The 17,838-nt window shown below is 38.4% G+C and overlaps 1 protein-coding gene across 4 annotated transcripts in view; it reads right to left on the bottom strand.

Moving 5' to 3' along the window:
- The window catches only part of WASF3 (WASP family member 3), a 160,450-nt gene that overhangs the window by 73,804 nt on the left and 68,808 nt on the right, over positions 1–17,838 (bottom strand). For all 4 annotated transcript variants that reach the window (XM_077158897.1, XM_077158898.1, XM_077158896.1 and 1 more), the window contains one exon: positions 12,400–12,494. The gene's annotated coding sequence lies outside the window, so the exon portion shown is untranslated. The remainder of the gene's footprint in view (positions 1–12,399; positions 12,495–17,838) is intronic.

Raw genomic sequence — 17,838 nt, 5'->3', positions numbered from 1 at the left:
AAAGAAAGCTCAAGCAAGCTCCAACTGCAGATTTAATTAACAAATCTGGACTGCTGAATATAAGCTCCAAGCACAAATAAACCCAGAGCAAGCATGAAAAGAATCCTGAGGTCTCTCAGAGAGAAGGCAGTGCTGTCAGAAAAATTTTAAAAATAAAAATAAAGAGGCTTTTTTGGAGCCAACTGAGCTTAGAATACTGGAACAAGGCTGTGCCCCAGGATAAGGACACATAGAATTGGGGACCAATTCTGGCTCTTGATTGGAAAACTTGGAGCAGGGGAGGGCTGGGGAACAGCTTTGAAAAGGAATTTTTTTAAATCTTTTTTTTAGCAGCCCATTCTAAAAAGCCTCTGGCATTTTCAATTGTCAGAACTGAGGCAGGCAAGGGCAGGGTTAGGCATATCTGAGAAACAAAGTAACTACTCAGGTGAAGAAGGAGACAATTCCCTTATGGGCCTATCTTCCTCAAGAAAAGGAGGGGGGTGGCCAGAGCCCAGCACAAGTGATGGCTCTCATTCAGAGAACTCAGACCCCAGGGGGTGGGAAAACAGGAACAAGTTAAGCTTGCCTATAACCTCAGCCTGTCCCAATCACACCACTGGCAGGGGGAGGGTCTACTGAGAATTAAAGGCAATGCCCAACTTGACACTGGTGGAGTGGTACGGGCTGACAAGTGTCACCTGCTGGGCAGGATAGGAAATGCACAGAATCAGAGAATCCACAAAATAGACTGGCAGCCTGAGAGGTCCCATCCACAGGGAAACATGAAATTGATTACACCTTCTTCCTGAGACCAGGGCCTGTCTCGGCTGGGAAAATCTGATTGGAGTTAATCATATCTGGGGAGCACCTCCTCAAAAAGACAGTCCATATAAGGGCAAGAACCAGAAAAACAAGAGCTGAAGAATTCTGATCAATTAAACAGAAGCTATGCTAGAGGACTAGAATAAGTTGAACTCAATATCAAAGAACAGATAAAGAAAAAAACCAACTAACAAGAAAATCTAGATAAAAGAAAGAAAACCTGCAGAATAAACTAATCAAGGAAAACAGATGCCTAGACACCAGGAAAAAATCACAAGTCATACCATGAAGCACAAAGATATGGCCCAGTCAAAGTAAAAAACTAACACTTCAAACAATATACAAGAATTGAAACAGCAAATTAAATATGTTCAAACAAACTTAAATCAAATCAATGAGTTGAAGGAATATATGGCAACAGATGAAGGATATAAAGAAGACGTTGGACAATCATAAAAAAGAACTCGAAAGCTTGAAAAAACAAATGGCAGAGCTTATGGGAACAAAAGGCACAATAGAGGAGATGAAAAACACAATGGAAGCATGCAACAGCAGATTTGAAAAGGAAGAAAGGATTCGTGAACTAGTGAACAGAACATTGAATTCCTACACTCAAAAGGAAAGATAAGGACAAGAATGGAAAAATATACGCATGGTCTCAGGGAACTGAATGACAACATGAACCACATGAATATATGTCATGGATGTACCAGAAGAAGAAAAGGGAAGGGGGCAGAAAGAATAATGGAGGAAATAATCACTGAAAATTGCCCAACTCTTATAAAGACATAAAATTACAGATCCAAGAAGAGCATACCCCAAACAGAATAGATCCAAATAGACCTACTCCAAGACACTTATTAACAAGATTGTCAAATGTCAAGGACAAAGGGAGAATTATGAAAGCAGCAAGAGAAAAGCAATCCAGAAAAGCAGCAAAAGGGAAGATTGATAAGACTAAGTGTGGATATCTCTGCAGAAACCAGGGAGGTAAGAAGGCAGTGGTAAGATATATTTCAGGTACTGAAAGAGAAAAATTACCAATCAAGAATTCTATATCTGGTAAAACTGTCCTTCAAAAATGAGGGAGGGTTTAAAATATTTTCAGACAGACACTGAGAAGGTTTGTGACCAAGAGACAGACTCTAAAAGAAATATTAAAGGGCACACTACAGTTGGATAGGAAAAGACAGGAGAGAGAGGTATGGAGAAGAGTGTAGAAATTACGATTGTCAGTAAGGGTAAGAAGAGAGAAAAAAGATAAGATATAACACATAAAATCCAAAAGACAAAATGGTAGAAGCAAGTATTGTACCTTTACAGTAAAAACATTAAATGTTTATGATTAAACTCCCCAATCAAAAGACAAAGACTGGCAGAATGGATTAAAAAACAGGATCTATCTATATGCTTGTCTGCAAGAAACTCACTGCAGAACTAAGAACAAAAATAGGGCTAGTAATAAACTCTTTCACTCTTTGAAACCTAGTGTCATTATTGAGCTCATCACACAAAAGAATCCATGGCCTTTGTCAGGAAGCAGTGTGGCAACACTCCCATGGGACGAATGTCAGAGGCTCTGGAGCCTGGGCAGAGCAGTTCGTCCTCCAGAGCAACTACTAAATAACCAGAAACAGTACAGAACAGCTCCCAGAGCCATGACAGTGACCGGACACACAGCGTACCCCAGTCTGGACCAGCTGGACCAGCTGCGAGTCTCTGGAACAGTGAGTTCCCCAAGCTGCGGCTGCCGCCGGCCGGCGCCCCTCCCCCACAGGCGGCTTCCCGGAGGGAAAGGAAAGAGTCTCTAACAGTAGCAGGGACTGAGTCCAACCAAACACCAATAGTGGCATTAATAAACAAATTCTGACTACTAAAAATAGGCCCCCAGCTCAGGCAAAACTGGTCAAGGCAGAGGTCACCTATTGGGCTAACCAAAAAAGAGGAAAGGGGACGAAACGGAGCCTTCTGAGGCTGTTTCTACGGAGGCTTGGCTGCCTCTGGATTCAGCGGCGGGATTACACACGCTGCAACTGCCCCAAACGCAGAAACAGGCTGCTTTCAGGACTGTCTCCCACCTGAACCTTCCCCACGGGAGGGGTGAAACGCAACTCAGGTGGAATTCCTCTCTCAAGGAATTCAGACCCCAGGGTTTCGCAATTTGAAGCCATTAAAACCAGCCTACAACCTTTCCTCTGTCTCCACCATGCCCCCAGCAGGGAAAGTCTTCCAAAGTTAAAGGAGCCACAACATCTTTTGCTGGTGGGACCCGCAGACAGGCAAGCGCCACATACTGGGCAAGATAAGAAAAAAAGAGCCCAGAGACTTCACAGGAAAGTCTTTCAACCTGCTGGGTCTCACACTCAGGGAAAACTGACGCAGGTGATTCCTTCCCCCAGAAAGGAAGAACAAAAATAGGTTGAAAGTCAAAGGCTTGAAAAAGAAATTTCATGCAAACAGCAACCAGAAAAGAGTAGCGGTGGTTATTCTAGCATCAGAAAAAGTAGACATCAAATGTAAAATAATTTAAAAAGACAACACTATGGATTAATAAAAGGGACAATTCATCAAGAAATAACAATCATAAATATTTTTGCACTGAGTTAGAGTGCCCCAAAATATATGAGGTACACACTGACAATGCTGAAGGGAGAAGTAGACACCACTAAAAATTTGGTTGGAGATTGCAATACACCACTCTAATCAATGGACAGAATATCTAGACAGAGGAGGAATAAGAAAACAGAGCTTCTGAACAGTACAATAAATGAACGAGACTTTACAGACATTTTCAGAACGTCATATTCCACAACAGCAAGATACACATTTTTCTCAAGTGCTCACGGATCATTATCCAAGATAGAACAAATGTTAGGTCACAAAGTAAGTCTCAATACATTTTAAATGATTGAAATTATACAAAACATTTTCTCGGATCATAATGGAATGAAGTTGGAAATCAATAATAGGCAGAAGACTGAGAAGTTCAGTCTTCTGAACTTCTAATGGAGGCTAAACAACACTCTTAGGCAACTAGTGGGTCAAGGTAGAAGTTACAAAAGAAATCAGTAAATACCTTGAGGCAAATGAAAATGAGAACACAAGATATCATGCAGAAAAGGCAGTGCTGAGAGGGAAATTTATTGTCTTAAATGTCTATATTAGAAAAAAAAAATTGAGGAATCAACTGTTTACCTGGAGGAACTAGAGAAAGAACAGCAACTAATGTCTCCAAGAAAAGAGAAGGAAGGAAATTACAAAGCTTAAAGCAGAAATAAATGAAATTGAGAACATGAAAACAATGAGTGACTCAACAAGACCAGAAGTTGGTTCTTTGAAAAAAATCAGTAAAATCACTGGCCCTTCAGTGAGGCTGACAAAAAAGATGAGAGAGAAAGAGAGAGAGAGAGAGAGAGAGAGAGAGAGAGAGAGAGCAAATAAATAATATTTGAAATGAGAGAGGGGACATAACTACTGAACCTGAAATAAAGGCAATAATGAGAGGATATTATGGGCAACCAAATGCTAATGCTAGATAACTCAGACAAAATGGATAACCAACACTGACTCAAGAAGAAATGGAAGACCTCAACAAACCAGTCACAAGTAAGGACACTGAATCAGCTATCAAAATCTCCAAAAAAAGAAAAGACTAGGACCAGATGGCTTTACATGTGAATTTTACCAAGTATTCAAGAAAGAATTAGTACCAATCTGCTCAAGTGCTACCAAAAAAAAAAGAGGAGAAAAAAACTACGTAACTCATTCTATGAAGCCAACATCACCCTAACACCAAAGCCAAAGATACTACAAGAAAAGAAAATTACAGACCAATCTCTTTAATGAATACAGATACAAAAATTTTCAAAATACTTGCAACTTGAAGCCAGCAGCACATTAAAAGAATTACACATGATGACCAAGTAAGTATTATTCCAGGTATATAAGCATGGTTCAACATAAGAAAATCAATTAATGTAATAAGCAACATGAATAAATCAAACCAGAAAAAAACATAATAATTTCAACTGAAAAACCACATGATCATCTCAATTAATGCAGAAGCAGCATTTGACAAAATTCAACATCCTTTCTTGATGAAAACACTTCAAATGATAGGACTAGAAGGACACTTCTCAACATGCTAAAGGGAATAAATGAAAAACACACAGCTAACAACATACTCAATGGGGAAAGACTGAGAGCTTTCCCTCTAAGATCAGGAACAAGACAGGGATGCCCACTGTCACCACTGTTTATCAACATAGTGCTGGAAGTTCTTGCTAGAGCAATTAGGCAAGAAAAACAAAAAAAAGACATCCACATTGGAAAGGAAGAGTAAAACTTTCACTGTTTGCAGATGACATCATCCTAGTTGTAGAAAATCTCAAAAAAGCTACAGCAAAGCTACTAGAACTAATAAATGAGTACAGCAAAATAACTGGATACATGATCAACACACACAAAAAATCTGTAGTGTTTCTATACACTAGTAATGAGCCCTCTCAAGAGGAAATGGAGAAATAAATTTATTTACAACAGCAACCAAAAGAATCAAATATTTAGGAATAAATTTAACCATGGCAACAAAAGACCCTATACACAGAAAACTATAAAACAACTGCAAAAAGAAATCAAGGAAGGCCTGAATAAATGGAAGGACATGCAGTATTCATGGACTGGAAGACTAAAAATAGTTAAGATGTCACTTCTACCCAAATTGATTAATAGATTCAATGCAATAGCAATTAAAATTCCAACAACTTACTTTGCAGAAATAGAAAAACCAATAACCAAATTTACTTGGAAGGGCAGAGTGCCCTGAATAGCTAAAAATATTTTGAGAAAGAGGAAGGAAGTGAGAGCTCTCACACTACCTAACTTTAAAGGATATTACAAAGCTACAGCGGTTAAAACAGCATGGGACTGGAATAAAGATAGATAAATTAACCAGTGGAATCAATTTGGGTGTTCAGAAATAGACCCTGTCATCTACAGACAACTGATCTTTGATAAGACAGTCAAGTCAACTCACAGCTGGACAGAGCAGCCTCTTGAATAAATGATGCTTGGAGAACTGGATATCCACATCCAAAAGATGAAAGAGGACCCTGATATCACACTGTATACAAAAATTAACTGAAAATAGATCAAAGACCCAAACATTAGAGCTAAGACCACAAAACTTTTAGAAGAAGATGTAGGGAAATATCTTAAACATCTTGTGGTAGGATGTGGTTTCCTACACCTTATACCCAAAACGCAAGCAATGAAAAAAGAAATATATAAATGAGATCTCCTCAAAACTGAACACTTCTGCGCATCAAAGGACTGTGCCAGGAAAGTAAAAAGGCAGCCTTTGCAAAGGGAGACAATACTTGGAAATCACATATCAGATGCGGTTTTAATGTCCAGAATACATATGGAGATCCTACAATTCAACAACAAAAAGGCAAACAATCCAATTAAAAAATGGGCAAAAGACATGAACAGGCACTTCTTTAGAAGAGGAAATTCAAATGGTTAAAAGGCAGATGAAAAGATGCTCAACTTCCCTGGCTATTAGGGAAATGCAAATCAAAACCACAATGGATATCATCTCACACCCACCAGAATGGCCATTATCAATAAAACAGAAAACGACAAGTGTTGGAGAGGATGTGGAGAAAGAGGCACACTTATCTACTGCTGGTGGGAATGTAAAATGGTACAACCGCTGTGGAAGGCAGTTTGGTAATTCCTCAGGAAGCTAAGTATAGAATTTCCATATGATCCAGCAATACCATTGCTAGGTATCTATCTATTCAGAGGACATGAGGGCAAGGGCACAAATGGACATTTGCACACCAATGTTTATAGCAGCATTATTTGCAATTGCCAAGAGATGGAAACAGTCCAAATGTCCATCAACAGATGAGTGGCGACAAGTTGTGATATATATACACACAAGGGAACATCACACAGTTGTATGACAGAATAAAGTTATGATTTATGCAACATGGATGACATTGTTGACAACATTATGTTGAGCAAAATTAACCAGAAACAAAAGGACAAATGCAGTATGGTCTCACTAATCTTAACTAACAATAATGTGCAAACTCTGAGAGTTAAGAGCACAGGTTATCAGGATATAGAAAGAGGGTAGAGATTGGGCATTTGATGCAGGAGTACACAGTGCTCAACAGGACTGATTGTGAAGACCCAGAAACTGATACCACAACACTATCCAATGAACAAAGCCGAGTGTGAATATGGTTGAAAGAGGAGGGCTAGGAACATGGATGACACCAGAAGGAAAGAGAAAGCATAAAAGATGGGATTGTATAACTTAAGCAAAACCTAGAGTGGACAATGATGGTGATTAATTGTACAAATACAAAGAAATTTCTACATGAAGGAGAACAAATGAATGTTAACATTGCAAGGTGTTAAAAATGGGCTGGCATATGGAAAAAATATAATCAATGCAAACGAGGGTCTATATTTAACAGTAACACTTCCATTAATTATAACAAAGGCAATATTCCAAAGCTAAATGTCAATAAGAGGAGGATATAAGGGAGGGGTATGGGATTCTTGGTGGGTGGTGGTGTTTCTTCTTTTTATTGTTTTTTTATCCCTCGTCTTCTTTCTTAAAAAAATGGAAATGTTCTTATATATATTGTGGTGGGGAATGTATGCATGATTAGATCAGGAGACACTGATTGTTCACTTAGGATGGATTGTATGGTGTGCAAATAAAGCTGTTTAAAAATAAACAGGAAGACTGGGGATGACTCTGGCCCTGGCACCATGGGATCAACAATTACATCCTGACAAGAAGGGTGAAAAGAGGTGTAAATAGTTAAAGTATCAGTGGCTGGGAGAGTTCAAATAGAGTTGAGAGGCTACTCTGGAGGTCACTTTCATGCAGGCTTCAGTTAGACATAGCTGCGTATTGTGGCTTGCTAGACCCCAACCAAATCTATTCTAGCCAATCCTGAAGAACATGTAGGGCATTATATGGGATTCTGCAAGGCTCTCATGCACTAGGGTGACTTTCCGAAACCTATGGCCTCTGGTTGGGTCCTGGGTCCAGATAAGCCTTGAAACCTAGAGGGCCCAGCCTCTCCAGAACATCAGTTAGTTTCATTTTCCTATCCATATTGTTGACAGCTCCTTCCAACATGAAAAGGTTGGAGTGGCCATGGCCCAAAAGTCCTAAAGAGTGGGATAAAAAGATCAAAGGTGATGGTGGAGTTATGCAGAAAAGGTCAGGTTTAACAAATGAATATGATGGCTGAATTAATAAACTGATGATTCTTTTGGCCTCCAGTATCTTAGAGCAGCTAGAAGTAAAAACCTGGAATTGTGAAGTTATAACCCATACCAAACTCTGGAGTCTGTTTTACAGCTAGTTGTTGTGCTGTGCTTTGGAATTTGTTGCTTTTTTGTATATGTCATTTTTCACAACAAAGAAAAAAAAAGTCAATTGTGATAATTAAAAAAAATATTTATTCCTCCTAGACCCCTGTATTCTGGAGCAGCTGGAAGGAAAAATCTGAGATGATGGTAGCCCATGACAAACTCTGGGATCCATCCTGTAACTACTTGTTGAAGAGTGCTTTGCAAACTATTGCTTTTTTCTTTCTTTGCTTTATATATATGTTAAACTATACAAAAAAAAAGTTAAAAAAATAAAAATGAAAATAAGCAGAAAGATACAAATACTAGAGAAAATGTGGAGAGAGAGCTATACCTATTCACTGTTGGCAGGGAAGTAGAGTGATGCAGCCCCTTTTGAGGGCAGTGTGGTGGTTCCAGAGGAGGCTAAGTCTAGGGTTGCCATACGATCCTGCAACTCCGTTATTAGGTATATACTTGGAAGAACTGAAAGCAGGGACACGAATGGACATTTGCACACTGCTCTCTATGGTGGCAGCATTTGCAATTTGCAGTGGATGGAGGTGGCCTAAGGGTACGTGGACTGATGAATGGGGAAGAGTGAACTGTGGTGTGCACACACAAGGGAATACTGAGAGGCTGCAAGAAGGAATAACTTGTGAGGCATGCAATTAGGTGAATGAAGTTTATGGACATCATGTTGAGTGAAATAAGCCAGAAACAAAACGACAAACATTTTAAGTCTTCACTAATGTGGACGAACTATAATGTGCAAACTCTGAGAACTGAATTCGAGAGCTTAGGTTATCAGGCAATAGAACATGGGCAGAGACTGGGCAATTGATGATGAAGGAGTACAGAATGTTCAAGAAAGCCTATTCCTAGATTGTAAGCTCTTACAGTAGTCACATCTATTCCTGAGTTTTACTTATTATTTCTAAATTCTGAGACGCTGAGCTCTTTGGGGACAACCTGGTCACTCCTGAAACTTTGGTCATCTGTGTGACACCTGAGACTCAGAGTTTGAGCTTTGAAGGAAAGAGGAAGAAACAAAAATAAAAACGCGATACTCAGATTTAAAAAAAAATCATAGTTTTAGGAGTTCATTTAGATCACAGGAACTTTTCACTTATCTCATCTTAGCTGTACCAGTCAGTGATTAAGTAGAACTATAAGCTGTATAGGCTATAGTGCTTATTGCTGATTTATGACCTTAATAAAGTATAATTATGTATTACCAGCAGGGTGTTTTCAACTCTAATGTATAAAAACGTATCTTGACATCCAGAAACACACGAAGCTTACAACTTTCCACCCTGCCCATTTTTGTAAAACTACAGTCATCTTGGACCTTTTAAACACAAATTTTAAACTTAACCAAGCTGTGATAAGTGGACTGGTTATTGTTTACACTGTGGTATGGTTTTTTTGTTTTTTGTTTTTTCTAGCATGGGCAGACTCCAGGAATCGAACCCGGGTCTCTAGCATGGCAGGGGAGAATTCTGCCATTGAGCCACTGTTGTACCGCCCTGTGGTATGTTTTTATTATACCAAACAATGCTTCCTTTTCCAGTCTTTGAGAATAAAGGGGGGGGGGGGGCTTCAGACTCAATGGTTTTGTGCCGCTTCTTGTCTATCACGTTTTGTAAATACTGAAGAAGCCATGACCAATTTGACTTAGAGATGGAATGAAGCTTTGCCTACAAAAATTGCTATTAAACTCTTGCTTTAGTGTGTTTTCTGTAAGCATACTAAAAGCGAAAAATAAATGTGAATAAAATATAAGGAAAAAAACTACAAGTGATATGAATGTTGTCCTGCTTTTATTATTTTCAGATCATAACCACAAAAACCAAAGCGTAATAGATATGGCCTACTGACTCAAAAACTACAAGTGATATAAATGTTCTCCTGCTTTTATTATTTTCAGACCATAACCACAAAAACCGAACCGTAATAGACACGGCCTACTGACATTCAACATTTATTCCCATGTGCCCAGTATCACAGAGGAAAAGTCTAAAACCTGTATTCTCACGGTCCTTTGCTGTGAATGTCACGGACTTCATTCCCTATCTACACATCCTTTTAGTTCTTTTTCTCGTCGTACTGCACTGGCTAGAACCTTCAGAACATTTTAAAACAGGAATGGCGAGACTGATCAACCCTGTCTTGTTTCTGATATTAGGGGAAAGCAGCCTTTCACCAATAATTATATTAGCTGTGGTTTTTTTTCATTGATACCTATTATCAAGCTGGGGTGCTCCCTTCCATTCCTACTTTTCTGAATGTTTTCCATCTATTCCTATTTTTCTGAGTCTTTATCACGAATAGATGATAAATTCTGTTAAATGTCTCCTGCATCTATTGAGATGAATGGGTTTATTTTTATCCTGTTGTTTTCGTCTGCTGACACTGCAAATTAAGCTAGTTTTCAAGTACTGACCCACCCTGCATTCCTAGGATAAACGGCATTTCGCATGGTATAGTGTCCTTTCTACACACACTGGATTCAATTTGCTAACATTCTGCTAAGTAATATTTTTGCCTGGTAATATAAGCCTCATAAAATAAATTAGTGTTCCCTCCCTTCTATTTTCTGAAAGAGTTTTGTAGAATGGGTATTATTTCTTCTTTAATAGATTGGTAAAATTCTCCAATGAGTCCATCTGGGCTTGGGAGTCTTCCTCATAGGAGGGTTTTTTCCTGCAAATTCAATTTCCTTAATAGATAAGAGTTATTCAGGTTGTCCATTTCTTCTTGAGTGAGGTTTGATACTTTGTGGCTTTCATGGAATTTGTTCATGTATCTAAGTTATCAAATGTATTGACATAAAGTGATTTATCATACTGCTTTTATTGTCCTTTAAATATCTGTAGGATATCTATAGAGCATGGCCCCTTTCTTTTTCTGGTATTAAGAATTTCATTTCCTCTTTTTTTTTTTTCCTAATTACTCTAACCATAAGTTTATCAATTTCACTGATCTTATTAAAAAAAACCAGTTTGGGATTTTACTGATTTTTTTCCTATTGTTTTTCTGTTTCCAATTTCATTGATTTCTACTCATATCCTTATTATACAGTCCTCTGTTTGTACTGGTTGCTCTTCTTTATCTTATTTCTTAGGGTGAAAGTATGGATTATTGTTTCAAAACCTTTGTTTCCTACCATAAGTATTTCACACTATAAATTCCCCCTTAGGTGCATACCATAAATTTTTATATACTGTGTTTTCATTTTCGTTCAATTCTAAATAGTTTCTAATTTCTCTTTTTCCTTTTTGACCCATGGATTTTTTAGAATGTGGTATTTAATTTCCAAATATTTGGAGTTTTTCCAAATATGTGATAGTGATTCCTAGCTTAATTCCATTGTGGTCACAGAACAGATTTACTCCTCTCAAAAATTACTTGTAAAATTAAGGTATGAAAATCCAGTTTCCTAGAGTAAATTAATGTACGATATACCCAAGGTCAAAATAAAGATCAAGTCTTCCAACCTTTGGTACACTGTCCTTTCCTCTGCATTATGTTCTCCCTCCATATCATCTCAAAACTAAAAGACTTTTGCTATTTCTCCTCCCTGCCAAAAAAATTAAATAAGAAAAGAAGATAAAAAAGAGGACAATCCCACATACCTCTTCCCACCTGATTTGTACAACATTATAAAATACGTAAGAAAGAGCATTTTGCACAAAGAAAGTGAAGCTCAAAGGAATAACTTGTTCTACTAGTCTCCCATGTCTCTTAACTTTTCAATTATCCCTCAAGGATAGAACAATATAGATCATTTAAATCCACAAATAATTCAAAATCTCATTTCAACCAATGTTGAAATCACCACCACCTGAATTCAGAGTAACTTATAAAACCACCTAAGTATGAGATTTATCATTTTGACTTCTCACACTCACTCATTATTAGGAAGATTCAGATAACAAGGAACTGTTATGAAACAGCAATTGGGCAAAAACATAGGGGGAGAAATGAGATTTCAGTTTAATAAACCATAAATGAATTCACGCAAAAGAAATTAATACAAAGTGATTAATGCAAAGTCTTGAATTATTGATTAGGAGCTACAGCTCTAAAATATTATCTGCTGTTAATATGTATATATGTAGGCTTCTACTATTCTATTTAAAATTCAAATTCAAAATTATAACATTATAGAAATTAAATACCTTTAAGTGATAAAGGCATACTTACCATATAATCGCTGACTTTTGAGTTGCAGAAATTTCCCTCAGTTAGCATCACTGCTTTGGCTCAGATATCTGTAGTAACAGCTATCATAATTAAAGCTAAAAAGAAAAAAAAAATTAAGTATGGTAAGCAAAATGCATTCAAGTCCTCAAGAAAGTCTAAATTTAAATTCCACATTTCAACCATTTCATCATGGTAGTGCTAATCCCAAAACTAGTTCTTTTTTTTTTTTTACCACTTTTTTTTTTTTAACATGGGCAGGCACTGGGAATCGAACCCGGGTCCTCTGGCATGACAGGCGAGCATTCTTGCCTGCTGAGCCACCGTGGCCCGCCCACTAGTTCTTTTTTTTAATTAGTGTAAGCAAGGAGCTAATATAGTACGTGAATTCTTATATAATGCCAACTTCCCATCTACAATAAGCCCTGAAATCAACATCACGGGATCACAGTAAATAATAGTCAAAGGGTAGAAAAACAAAACAGTGTATTATAGGCATATTCAAGTGAACAACTCTGTTCACTTATTCAATGGTGACACATCTACAAAATGAATTGAATATTACTAGCCATTCACACAAGACCTATACTAGAAAAGAGCATTTGTATTAATTTTTCCCACAATATTCTAATTCAATAAAATCCTTGTGATCGTCTTTTTTTTTTAAATTTTTAAATAAGTACATATAGGGATAAAATAGGCAAAGAAAAAGGTTGTGAACTTGCTGAACTGACTCTATACATTGTTTCCAGGGTAGATGATACTAAGGCAAGGTAACACAATCTGGTAACAGATGTTTAGCAAGATACTGGAGCTATAAGGTGCAAATACATATAGTTCATCCAAACAGAGAAACAAGAAAAATTCAGTGAATAAGCATTCATTCACTTAGCAAAAATTTACCAAGAACCTTGTATAAGTCAGTCCCTCTTTAAACTCTGAAGACACAAAAGTCAGTAAGAAAATGTCAGCTCCTGAGAGAACTCACAGTCTTACGAGAGTGGCTGATGCATGCAGATAATTTTAACAGAAGACGTGGCCATCGAGAAGTGGGGACATCAAGGAAAGATGGGGTATGGACTGAATCGTGCCCCACAAAGACACGTTCCAGTGCTTATCCCTGATCCCTGGATGTCAGTTAAAAGGAGGTCACACGGAATCAGGGTGGGCTCAGTCCAGCCCGGATGGAATTCATATAACCAGAGGAATCTGGATGCAGTTGGGAGGAGACAGACAGCCATGTGACAGAGGCAGAGACCAAGCTACAGACCACAGCCGGCCACCGCCAGAACGCTAGAGACTTCAGAGAGGGGACGATGCTGTCAGCTCCTTGATTCTGGACCACCATCCTCCAAAGGTGAGGCACTAAGTTGCTGCCATTTAAGCCAGTTGGTTCATGTTATTTGTTACAGGGCTAAGTGAGACAGGCAGGGAGGAGTGAAGCGTGGGAAAGGCAGCCAGTACCCGTACGAGCCAAGGCATGGAAAGGCGAACCCAGAACCCGGTGGACTGGGCTGGATACCCGAAGCAGGATCACAGAGGGCTTTCTACATCAGGTCAAAGATGTTGGCCCTCATCCTGATAGCCACAGGAACCATTATAAGGTCCAAAGCAAGACATGACCAGATTTTTATTTAAGATACGTGAGTCTGAAAATTGCTTAGAATATAACTTTCAGGACATGGCAAGTGAAAGCAAGGATTCCAGTTAGGAGAGTGCAATTGTCCAAATGAAAGAGAAGCACCCCAACTAAGTAAAGTGCGTCTGCCAATGGGCGGAGGAGAGCAGCTTCATACAGTAAATACAGCACTGGAAAAATGAATACTTCTATTGTGCCATTTATGCAATTATAGGACAGATTTAAGGATATGAAAGTGAACACAAGGTGTCCTTGAAGAACATAAGCAAGAGAAGTGTCCTGAATAATATTTAGTTCATTTCCTAATCAAGAAGTCCTCCTCTAGTTATCTTAAGCAGATGGGAATGCATTCTATTTTTGAAGATCTGATTCTGTGAGAAATAACGGATATCTTCCTCTGCACTTCGTTTACTCCCTCAACATTATGTACTATTAAAATACAACGTAGAAGCATCACCTTCTCCCATTAGACTGTATGTATCAAAGCCTTTAGTTATTTCTTTATAAACCCTCCACCCCTCAGAAAAACTTCTTACCATAGTAAATACTCAATAAACATTTGTTCAATTGAACATTTGTGTTTTGCCACGTGCTTTTATTTGAGGATATATAACCACTAAAAGAACTATGTTCACGGATAAGTTAAGCTCCTAAAAATGTCCACTGACTTAACCAGTCTCTGCAACAGATACCCACAGGTGACCATAGGCTACCAAGTCTGTTTCTGCTCTGTGGCCCTTAATGAACAGGGTGAAGATAAAAGACCTTTCCAGATAAAAGGCTGCAGAGAAGAAGGATACAGAAAAAGAACTGAGAAAGAAAACCTACAGAAATGTGCCCTTGTTAACATTTTTAATTTATAATTTTAGAAAATATATATTTTTTCCTGTCTATGATAAAAACCTTGTTTATTTTAATTCAAATGGAAAGATTTCTGCCATTTTCAGTATGGATGAAAAGCAACTTCCAGTTGACTAAAAAGACCCTTCTGGATAACATGCAGTATATTACATGTAGGCAGGTTTGTGAGTAACTACACAGCTAAGGCTGCCACCATCCTTTTAAAGTATGGGGAAAAAACCAAAAGAATCATCCAATGATTCTCTAATTTATACATGTCCTGCTATTTTGCTTATTTAAAATGGAAAGCAGGACACAATTTTCTCCCTTCCTTGGGAGCAGCTGTTGATTGCATAGAGGAAAAGAAAGAGTGAGTTTTTCTTCAGTAACTGGCTCCTTCTCTCCAAATATAGAAACTTATCCCTGAGATTTAGATGATGCAGGCCAAATCTAACTTCTAGCCTACTTCCATGGCTTTAAAAGTAACCAGCACTACACACTTCACTGTAGAGATGATAATGTCTAATTAATGATGGATATGGGCAAGGAAGGTCTCTGATATCATAATGCGTTTTCTGGATGACCATTTATGTTTAGGAATCCTTCAAGATACACAATTATGAATTTTCCCATGTCTGTCACAGGCTAGGAACTATTATTTTTGTTATCAGCTATCATCTGATGAATGTTTAATTCTCACAAGGTAGGCCATATAGCTATTTTAAAAATGAAGAAATTGAAGTTCTTAAGGTGACTTTCCCAGGATCACACCAGTTAGGAAGAGGCAAGGTCAGGAGAAGTTTTCTGTTCTTAAGAACCATGTTAGACTACACATTTTGGGGTTGGACATATACACTTGTATTTTTCTTTCCCACTGAGCTCCTAGCATTTTCAACACAAATATAAGAACCCATTACAATCCTAAAGAAATAATAGACTTTGTGAAGTTCTGTGTGTGTGGTCAACTTTTATAGTAGAAAGTGAATCTTTAGCTCCTTTGCAGGCATTAAGTGTGAAACATGGCACACTATTAAGAGGTATGACAGTAGCATCTATAAGGAAGCCGGTTTATATGCAACACTGTAATCTGAATTCAGTTTATGTCCCATGGTTAAGTTCTGAGTGGTGCTGATAATTCTCCCTGGCGACACAAAGTCTTGGGGTGCTCCTGCCTTGTGACTTTCCACTTCTAGACTTGTGTCCCTAAAGCTCCTTCTGCCTGGACTGTCTTAACTCACACTATCCAAACCAGCTCTAACCCTCAGAATGCAACCTAACACAGCCTCCTCGCCAGCCCATCAATCTCACTGTCCAATAAATGCATCCTCATTGTTACTCTGTGCATGGTACTGTGTATGTCCCCATCCTAGAAGGACCAAAGCCCAATCCTGAACCCCAGGAACATCTCAGTCCACCAGAAGAAAAGTCAGATAAACAAGCCATTCCACTGAAGGTACTCGAGGCTCAGGAGGGGAAGGCAAGGCACAGGCAGAAGGACAGGGAACCGCAGGGAAGGCTTCACACAACCAGGAACATCTGGGCCTTAACTGAGATGACAGATGATGAAGACCTAAACTAAGACATCTGGAAGATGCAGCTGAGCTGTGTCTCAGAGACTGAGTCAAGGGACCCTCCAAGGCAGCGCTGTCAGCTGGACTCTGCAGGGAAAGAAATGCCCAGTGTGGTGGCCTCCAGCCAGGGGCTATTGGGTACTTAAACATGTGGCTAAAATAACTGAAGAATTGAGATTTTCATTTTATTTCATTTTACTTTGTGTTCATTGAAATAGCAACGTACAGCAATTAACTTCTGCTTTGGACAGTGCAGCGCCAAGGTTTCAGGCTTGAGATACTGGTTTGAAGGTATTATTGGCAGACTCTGAGAAAAGAATACTAAGATGAAAAGCATACAGATACTCAAATATTTGTTGAACAAATCAGTGAACAGAGGAACAAACCAAGTGCGCTTTAAGGATCCTCTCCCACCCCCCAGGTAAAATCCCACCAAAGATGCACCCGTCTGTTGGGGTCTGAATCATATGCCCCATAGAAGGCAGGCTATTAGCTTAGGCATGTTCAAACAGAATGACAGTAGACTTAATCCAATAGGACTGAAGTCCTTATAAGCAAAGGAAACTGGACATGGAGAGAGAAGCCACAGGAAGAAGTGAGAAGTCAACGGAAGCCAGGAAAGAAAGGAGAAGACGTCGCCATGTGCACAGCCAGGTGACAGAAAGTCAAGGATCAAGGAATGCCAAGAAGCCCAGAATGCCAGTCTCTGCTGAGAATGTATCATCTTGCTGACTCTTCAAGATTAGATTTTTCCTAGCCTCATAACCATGATCCAATAAATTTGCAATTTAAGCCAATCCATGTATGGCATTTGTCCTAGCAGCCAGGAAATAATCCTTGCTTGCTTTAATTCCAAACAATGCCCTTAATGTGGTAACATCAAAACATATTCATACTGCCTCCAGATCTCAGTCTAATTCTTCAAATAATTCTAATAAGTTAAAATTCCTTGTGTCATTGGAAAAAAAAAAAGACAACATCATGAAATCATAGTAAGTCACAATTTAAGGAATAATCAGATCAAAGATAACCAAGCTAGGATAAATTACCACCTGGTAAAACAGCCTTTTACCCACCTCACCCCACCCTTCAAACAGGAGTGGGGAACAGACAGCTTTTCAATAAAAACTTGAGTTGAGGAAATTTCCAATATTACAGACCATTCACCATCTAAGCAGTTCAATTTATATTGTAAACATTCCTTCAATGAGAGAAATGACTGAATTGTTTTTCATGAAATATCTAATTTTTTTCCATAGGGCATTTTAAAAGGTCAATAAAAATAAAGTTTTTCCTAGTAATAAGCCCTTTAATCTTAGTTATCCAAGACATCCAAAGTCAATATAAAATAAATAATTCTGTGACACCTGAGAACAGGTTGTGTCTAAATGA

The sequence above is a fragment of the Tamandua tetradactyla genome, chromosome 4, assembly GCF_023851605.1.
Source record: "Tamandua tetradactyla isolate mTamTet1 chromosome 4, mTamTet1.pri, whole genome shotgun sequence".
NCBI classification, from domain to species: domain Eukaryota; kingdom Metazoa; phylum Chordata; class Mammalia; order Pilosa; family Myrmecophagidae; genus Tamandua; species Tamandua tetradactyla.
The sequence above is the reverse complement of the archived record's forward strand: the minus strand, read 5'-3'. Positions and strand labels throughout refer to the sequence as shown.